Source organism: Lithobates pipiens, unplaced genomic scaffold (assembly GCF_037356315.1).
Source record: "Lithobates pipiens isolate NorthernLeopardFrog02 unplaced genomic scaffold, aLitPip1_a1.2 Scaffold_27, whole genome shotgun sequence".
Lineage (NCBI taxonomy): Eukaryota > Metazoa > Chordata > Amphibia > Anura > Ranidae > Lithobates > Lithobates pipiens.
This window is the reverse complement of record NW_027507788.1, coordinates 15,963,776-15,973,108: the sequence shown is the minus strand read 5'-3', so window position 1 is coordinate 15,973,108 and position 9,333 is coordinate 15,963,776.

The following is a 9,333-nucleotide window of genomic DNA, read 5'->3' as shown; positions in this document are numbered from 1 at the left end:
CCCAGAAAGGTTTAAAGCATGCTCTTCTTGCTCCTGCTCATCCGCCCCGGCACCATCCTCCTCTGACTCCTCATCAGACTCCTGTTGTTGACTTGTCTCAGATAGAGTAGCCCCCCCTGGGAATTCATCCAGCATTGCGACTTCCTCATCTTCCCGCTCCTGCTCCTCCACAGCCTGATCAATGACACGACGCAATGCACGCTCCAGAAAGAAGGCATAAGGTACCATGTCACTGATGGCGCCATGGCTGCGACTGACCAGTTTGGTGATCTCCTCAAATGGCCGCAGAAGTCTGCATGTGTCGCGCATGAGCAGCCACTGGCGCGGTGAAAAAAAACCCAGCTCCCCAGAACCGTTTCTTTCGCAGAGTTCATACAGGTAGACGTTAACTGCACGTTTCTGCTGGAGCAGCCTATCAAGCATATAGAAGGTTGAGTTCCATCGCGTCGGGCAATCGCAAATAAGACGTCTGACCGGCAGATGGTGTCGCCGCTGAATGTCAGCAAGGCGAGCCATGGCCGTGTAAGATCTTCTGAAATGGGCCGAGATTTTCCTTGCCTGCCGCAAGATGTCCTGGACCCCAGGGTATTTGACAAGGAATCGCTGCACGACCAAGTTTAAGACGTGTGCCATGCACGGCACGTGCGTGATTTTGCCCTGTTTCAATGCGCTAAGCAGATTGGCACCGTTGTCACACACCACTTTACCAACTGTCAAATTGAGCGGTGTTAGCCACTCATCTGCCTGTGAACGCAAAGCTGAAAGGAGTGCCGGGCCAGTGTGGCTCTTTGCTTCCAGGCACAACAGACGCAGCACGGCATGGCAACGTCTCACCTGGCATGTGGAATAGGTTCTGGGGAGCTTGGGCGGTGCAGTGGAAGAGACGCTAGCAGCGGAAAAGGAGGAGGCAGCTGAGGAGGAGAGGGAGGAGGATGGAGTAGGAGGAGGAGAAGAAGAGTCAGGCCTGCATGCAATCCGTGGCGGTAAAACCAAATCTACACGGGTGCCACGGGTTACATGCTTGACGGCCGTCAGAAGGTTCACCCAGTGGGCAGTAAAACTGATATACCTTCCCTGCCCGTGTTTGCTAGACCACGTGTCTGTGGTCAGATGTATCTTGGCACCGACACTGTGTGCCAGAGATACATTCACTTGCCGCTGAACATGGCCATATAGCTCTGGGATGCCCTTCTCTGAGAAATACTTCCTTCCTGGGACCTTCCATTGTGGTGTTCCAATGGCCACAAATTTGCGAAAGGCCTCCGAGTCCACCAGTTTATATGGCAGTAGTTGGCGGGCTATGAGTTCTGACAAGCCAGCCGCCAACCGTTGGGCAAGAGGGTTATCCGGCGTCATCATTTTTTTACGCTCAAACATTAGGCCCACGGAAGCCTGCCTTTTTGCAGAAAAATGTGAGCTTGGCGTGATGGAAGGTGGAGTGGAGGACAATTGTGAGGAGAGAGGAGAAGGAGAAGTAGAAGACGAGGCTGGACGGTGAGAGCCTGCAGTGTGGCTTTGTGTGTTCCGTTGCTCCCACTGGGCTCGGTGATGGCTGCTCATGTGCCTTCTTAAGGCGGTCGTCCCTAGGTGAGTATTGGGCTTACCGCGACTAACGCGTTGACTGCAAAGATTGCAGATGGCAACGCTATTGTCAGCAGCGGACACGTTAAAAAAAGCCCACACTGCGGAGCCATGTGCCGGTGTCCTGGGAGCGCCAGATGTGACCGTACATGGTCGATGACTCGCTCCTGATACATTTGCAGTCTGCTTTGTCCCTGCTGTGCAATGTAAGTCATTGCTGCTTCTCCTCCCTATCTGCTGGTCCATATCTCCCTCTGAACTCCCCTCCTCTTCCTCTCTTGTGGGCACCCACGTGACATCACTAGACACGTCATCATCAACGTCACCTTCCCCACCGCTATAAGTAGAGTAGGCAGCAACACCGGGGACCAACCTCCTCCTTGGGCTGATCTGGGTACTGGCGTCAGACTGCTGAGTAGCGCTTGTTGCTACCTCCTCTTCCTGATCCAATACCAAGAGTGGCTGCGCATCAGAAATGTCCTCTTGATATGGATCGGAAAATAATTCCAGTGACTCAAGCGGAAGGTATGTGGTGGTGGTGGTGGTGGTCGTGTTGTTGGTGGTAGTGTCTTTGGGGGTGCACATAGCAGAGAGTGAAGAAGAGGGTGCAGATCGAGAGGATGAGGAGGGTGCAGAAGAGTAAGGCTGAGCGAGCCACTCAACCAAGTCTGGTGCATCCTTTAAAGTAATTGAACGCACCTTCTGCAACTTCCCACTTTGGCTCAAGCCTGTTGCTCCTGCCCTACCCCTACCACCCCTGCGGAAGGGCCTGCCTCTTCCTCTGCATGTCATTTTTTAAATGACCCTGTGACAAAACTCTTAGTCCCTATACCGCTGAAGGACTGCTGCAGTATAGGTGAGCGGTCAGCAGTGGTGCACGTCAACCCTATCTATTGTGGACCTATAGCGGTCCTTACAGAACAGCAGACTGTACCGCACTCAAGCCTATGTACCGTAGCACCCTATACCAAGTTACCAGTCCTTATAAGAACTTTTGTGGACCAAGCAGGTTGTGTATTAGTGTTTAGCAGACTGTACGTCAGTCCCTATACCGCTGAAGGACTGCTGCAGTATAGGGCAGCGGTCAGCAGTGGTGCACGTCAACCCTATCTATTGTGGACCGATAGCGGTCCTTACAGAACAGCAGACTGTACCGCACTCAAGCCTATGTACCGTAGCACCCTATACCAAGTTACCAGTCCTTATAAGAACTTTTGTGGACCAAGCAGGTTGTGTATTAGTGTTTAGCAGACTGTACGTCAGTCCCTATACCGCTGAAGGACTGCTGCAGTATAGGGCAGCGGTCAGCAGTGGTGCACGTCAACCCTATCTATTGTGGACCGATAGCGGTCCTTACAGAACAGCAGACTGTACCGCACTCAAGCCTATGTACCGTAGCACCCTATACCAAGTTACCAGTCCTTATAAGAACTTTTGTGGAACAAGCAGGTTGTGTGTTAGTGATTAGCAGACTGTACGTCAGTCCCTATACCGCTGAAGGACTGCTGCAGTATAGGTGAGCGGTCAGCAGTGGTGCACGTCAACCCTATCTATTGTGGACCGATAGCGGTCCTTACAGAACAGCAGACTGTACCGCACTCAAGCCTATGTACCGTAGCACCCTATACCAAGTTACCAGTCCTTATAAGAACTTTTGTGGAACAAGCAGGTTGTGTGTTAGTGATTAGCAGACTGTACGTCAGTCCCTATACCGCTGAAGGACTGCTGCAGTATAGGGCAGCGGTCAGCAGTGGTGCACGTCAACCCTATCTATTGTGGACCGATAGCGGTCCTTACAGAACAGCAGACTGTACCGCACTCAAGCCTATGTACCGTAGCACCCTATACCAAGTTACCAGTCCTTATAAGAACTTTTGTGGAACAAGCAGGTTGTGTGTTAGTGATTAGCAGACTGTACGTCAGTCCCTATACCGCTGAAGGACTGCTGCAGTATAGGTGAGCGGTCAGCAGTGGTGCACGTCAACCCTATCTATTGTGGACCGATAGCGGTCCTTACAGAACAGCAGACTGTACCGCACTCAAGCCTATGTACCGTAGCACCCTATACCAAGTTACCAGTCCTTATAAGAACTTTTGTGGACCAAGCAGGTTGTGTATTAGTGTTTAGCAGACTGTACGTCAGTCCCTATACCGCTGAAGGACTGCTGCAGTATAGGGCAGCGGTCAGCAGTGGTGCACGTCAACCCTATCTATTGTGGACCGATAGCGGTCCTTACAGAACAGCAGACTGTACCGCACTCAAGCCTATGTACCGTAGCACCCTATACCAAGTTACCAGTCCTTATAAGAACTTTTGTGGACCAAGCAGGTTGTGTATTAGTGTTTAGCAGACTGTACGTCAGTCCCTATACCGCTGAAGGACTGCTGCAGTATAGGGCAGCGGTCAGCAGTGGTGCACGTCAACCCTATCTATTGTGGACCGATAGCGGTCCTTACAGAACAGCAGACTGTACCGCACTCAAGCCTATGTACCGTAGCACCCTATACCAAGTTACCAGTCCTTATAAGAACTTTTGTGGACCAAGCAGGTTGTGTATTAGTGTTTAGCAGACTGTACGTCAGTCCCTATACCGCTGAAGGACTGCTGCAGTATAGGGCAGCGGTCAGCAGTGGTGCACGTCAACCCTATCTATTGTGGACCGATAGCGGTCCTTACAGAACAGCAGACTGTACCGCACTCAAGCCTATGTACCGTAGCACCCTATACCAAGTTACCAGTCCTTATAAGAACTTTTGTGGAACAAGCAGGTTGTGTGTTAGTGATTAGCAGACTGTACGTCAGTCCCTATACCGCTGAAGGACTGCTGCAGTATAGGTGAGCGGTCAGCAGTGGTGCACGTCAACCCTATCTATTGTGGACCGATAGCGGTCCTTACAGAACAGCAGACTGTACCGCACTCAAGCCTATGTACCGTAGCACCCTATACCAAGTTACCAGTCCTTATAAGAACTTTTGTGGACCAAGCAGGTTGTGTATTAGTGTTTAGCAGACTGTACGTCAGTCCCTATACCGCTGAAGGACTGCTGCAGTATAGGGCAGCGGTCAGCAGTGGTGCACGTCAACCCTATCTATTGTGGACCGATAGCGGTCCTTACAGAACAGCAGACTGTACCGCACTCAAGCCTATGTACCGTAGCACCCTATACCAAGTTACCAGTCCTTATAAGAACTTTTGTGGACCAAGCAGGTTGTGTGTTAGTGTTTAGCAGACTGTACGTCAGTCCCTATACCGCTGAAGGACTGCTGCAGTATAGGGCAGCGGTCAGCAGTGGTGCACGTCAACCCTATCTATTGTGGACCGATAGCGGTCCTTACAGAACAGCAGACTGTACCGCACTCAAGCCTATGTACCGTAGCACCCTATACCAAGTTACCAGTCCTTATAAGAACTTTTGTGGAACAAGCAGGTTGTGTGTTAGTGATTAGCAGACTGTACGTCAGTCCCTATACCGCTGAAGGACTGCTGCAGTATAGGTGAGCGGTCAGCAGTGGTGCACGTCAACCCTATCTATTGTGGACCGATAGCGGTCCTTACAGAACAGCAGACTGTACCGCACTCAAGCCTATGTACCGTAGCACCCTATACCAAGTTACCAGTCCTTATAAGAACTTTTGTGGACCAAGCAGGTTGTGTATTAGTGTTTAGCAGACTGTACGTCAGTCCCTATACCGCTGAAGGACTGCTGCAGTATAGGGCAGCGGTCAGCAGTGGTGCACGTCAACCCTATCTATTGTGGACCGATAGCGGTCCTTACAGAACAGCAGACTGTACCGCACTCAAGCCTATGTACCGTAGCACCCTATACCAAGTTACCAGTCCTTATAAGAACTTTTGTGGACCAAGCAGGTTGTGTATTAGTGTTTAGCAGACTGTACGTCAGTCCCTATACCGCTGAAGGACTGCTGCAGTATAGGGCAGCGGTCAGCAGTGGTGCACGTCAACCCTATCTATTGTGGACCGATAGCGGTCCTTACAGAACAGCAGACTGTACCGCACTCAAGCCTATGTACCGTAGCACCCTATACCAAGTTACCAGTCCTTATAAGAACTTTTGTGGAACAAGCAGGTTGTGTGTTAGTGATTAGCAGACTGTACGTCAGTCCCTATACCGCTGAAGGACTGCTGCAGTATAGGGCAGCGGTCAGCAGTGGTGCACGTCAACCCTATCTATTGTGGACCGATAGCGGTCCTTACAGAACAGCAGACTGTACCGCACTCAAGCCTATGTACCGTAGCACCCTATACCAAGTTACCAGTCCTTATAAGAACTTTTGTGGAACAAGTGAGTTGTGAATGTTTAGCAGACTGCAGCAGAAGGGCAGCAGTCAAGTATAATATCCTTTCTATATTTGGAAGAAAGAATATTATACATGTACAAGCCTATTACTGTACCACTGATACCAGTCCTGAAAAGAACCTTTGTGGAACTAATAATAACAGCAAGTCTTTAAAATTACCCTCACTGCCTGACAACACTGCTTCCTTCCTGTCCCTATACAAATTGGCAAAAAAAGAGAACGATTAGTGGTTACTGGAACAGCTCTTTTGTGGACCTTGATAGTAACAGCTAATGATGATGATGATGATGATGATGATGAAAGACTAATCTGGCTGTCCCTGTAGCATACACCGTCCTTTCCCTTTCTCTAAACTAACAAAAGACACTCAGGCTGCTGCAAGAATCAGCAGCACAGCAAACCTATCAACACCTAACACCTATACCAGTCCTGAAAAGAACTTTTGTGTACCAAATAGCTAGTGGTTTATCTCTCCCTACTCCACACAGGAACCTGTCCCTATCTTAACAGAAGAAAGAATGTAAAATGGCCACCGGATCGGGTGTATTTATAGGTTAGGGGGAATGTACAAGTGTCCATGTGCTGTCATGTCTCAATTGGCTGTCCTGTATCACATGATAAACGTGTCACCAAAGGTTAAAGTTCTTGTATACATTAAACACGTAAGTCCGCCGCGGCGAACGACGGAAAAAGGCGTTCGAACGTGCGGACCGCGAATGTCGGAAATTCGCCGCGAAACGACCGCCGGGCGAACCGTTCGGCCATCACTACTGATGGGCACTGATGATGGGCACTGATATGCAGCACTGATGGGCGTTGATAGGCAGCACTGATGGGCACTCATAGGTGGCACTGATGGACACTGATAGATGGCACTGATAGGCATTACTGATGAGGAGGCACTGGCAGGAATTACTAGTGGGCACTGAATGACATCCTTAATTGGCACTGCCTGGCATCATTTATGTACACTGATTGACATCCCTGGTGGTCCTAGGTGGCATACATGGTGGTCATCATTGGTGGGCATCCCTGATGGTCCTGGGTGGCATACCTGGTGGTCATCATTGGTGGGCATGCCCGGTGGTCCTGGTGGCATCCCTGGTGGCCCTGGGTGGCATATTTGGTGGTCATTATTGGTGGGCATGCTATAGGCATTTTGCTATAGGCCCAGCCGGAAGTGGTTAAAGTAGACACAAATGAATGCAGCTCTGTAATCATTAAGACCCCTTTCATACTGACAGCGCCCACCATTAGTGCTAAAGCACTGTTCGTTTTAGCTGTGCTTTTCTGCCACTAGCGCGGCGTTCTTTACCCCCCAAAAAGGGTGAAAAACTCCAGTTTTGTGGCTCTTTCAAAGAGCCTTTAAGGCGCTGTGAAAGTGTTGATCATTCATTCCAATGGGCAGGGTGAATAGATTCACTCATCAGCAATAGATTTCCGCAGCAACAATAGATCCACCCCAGCAAGAACAGTTCTCCCAGCAGCCAGCAATTCATTCTATGCAGTAAGGTAAAAAACCTTCTTGGTGCAGCTCTCCCCCCCCCCCCCCCCACCCCCCTGGCCCTTATACTGTACTTACCTGAGCCCCATCTCGATATAGCGATGTCAATGAGAGCAGCAGCTCTCCGATGTCTCAAACTGCTCATTGGCTCACACAGCAGCGGGAGCCATTGAGTCACTCAGTAGAAAGTGAGGGGCCAAGCTGGGCTCCATGTGCTTGCTATCCGGGGCATTCAGCAGGGGGCAGGAGCCAGGACCACTGACGGGGGATCCAATATTAAGAGGATCAGGGCTGCTCTGTGTAAAACCATTGCACAGAGCAGGTAAGTATACCAGCTTTGTTACTTAAAAAAAACAAAAAAAAAACTGTCCTTTATGCCGCGTACACACCACCGGACTTTTCGACAGCAAAGGTCCGACGGAACGAATCCGTCTGACAATTCAACCGTGTGTGGGCTCCATCGGACCTGTACTGTCCAAAAATCTGATGGACTTTAGAAATAGAACATGTTTCAAATTTTTTGGCGGAACTCCACCAGACCCAGTTCCTATCGAGAAATCCGTTTGTCTGTATGCTAGTCCGATGGACGAAAACCAACGCTAGGGCAGCTATTGGCTACTGGCTATGAACTTCCTTATTCTAGTCCGGTCGTACGTCATCACGTTCAAATCCGTCTGACTTTGGTGTGATTATGTGTGGCCAAGTTTGTTCATCCGGAAATTCGCAAAAGTCCGTCTGGAAGACCGTGAGACCTAGTCCGTAGAAAAGTCCGGTCTTGTGTACGCGCCATTAAAATCACTTTAAGCGTTTTATCTGCAGCCTTGCTGTCCCTGCCTGTGTCTTCTTGCCCAGGGCTGGGACAGCCTTGCTTGTAAAACAAAATAAAACAAAAATTTAGTATTAATATACGGATGTAGCACCCGCCTAGGTAGGTTCTAGAAGAGAATATAGTTTTGGGTCTTTCTGCTTACCAGGAAGATTGCTAGGTAAATTTAGAGTGTTCTCTGCCTACCAGGGAGAAGGATCCATTGATAGAGTCTGCTCATGGTGGTCAGGTGCGGCTCATATTGTCTGAATGTTTCACACTTGTCCAATAAGGGGGCATATTGGACAGTGGGAGGAAACCTGTCAAGCGAGGGCACAGGCATTGTTACAGCCCTGGTGATTGGCAGAGGAAAGTGCCTCAATGTGTGCTGGGTGACTGTATAAATGCCAAGAGCACATCTGCTCTGGGTCTTCGGCTGGAAAGCGGGGTCCAGGAGGGAGGGGGTGGCTGTCCCTCCTCTGTAGAAGCTGACATGTGGCCTTGGATGGTCGATAGGGTTGCCACCTGTTTTGGATTCGTCCGGACAGTTCGGGTTTGAAATAATGCATCTGGGTTTCAGACTGTCTAAGGCTCGGACACATTATTCAGACTGGACCAAGTCTCCCTCCTTCTCTCTACTGTCTTTAAGTGAGTACACTAAGGTAAATCAGGGTTCTCAGAGCACTCATTACACCAGAGCTCCCCCTTAAATCAGAGTCCTCTTTGTACACCAGAGCATCCCTTATGTTAGAGTCCCCAGAGTTCTCCCTTACATCAGAGTCTGCAGAGCCCCCCCTTACAGTGAAAGGGAACTCTGCAAGTTCAGATGTAAAAGGGAAACACTGTGGACTATGATGTAAAGGGGGAACTCTGTGGACTATGATGTAAAGGGCGAACTCTGTGGACTATGATGTAAAGGGCGAACTCTGTGGACTATGATGTAAAGGGCGAACTCTGTGGACTATGATGTAAAGGGGGGAACTCTGTGGACTATGATGTAAAGGGCGAACTCTGTGGACTATGATGTAAAGGGGGGAACTCTGTGGACTATGATGTAAAGGGCGAACTCTGTGGACTATGATGTAAAGGGCGAACTCTGTGGACTATGATGTAAAGGGGGGA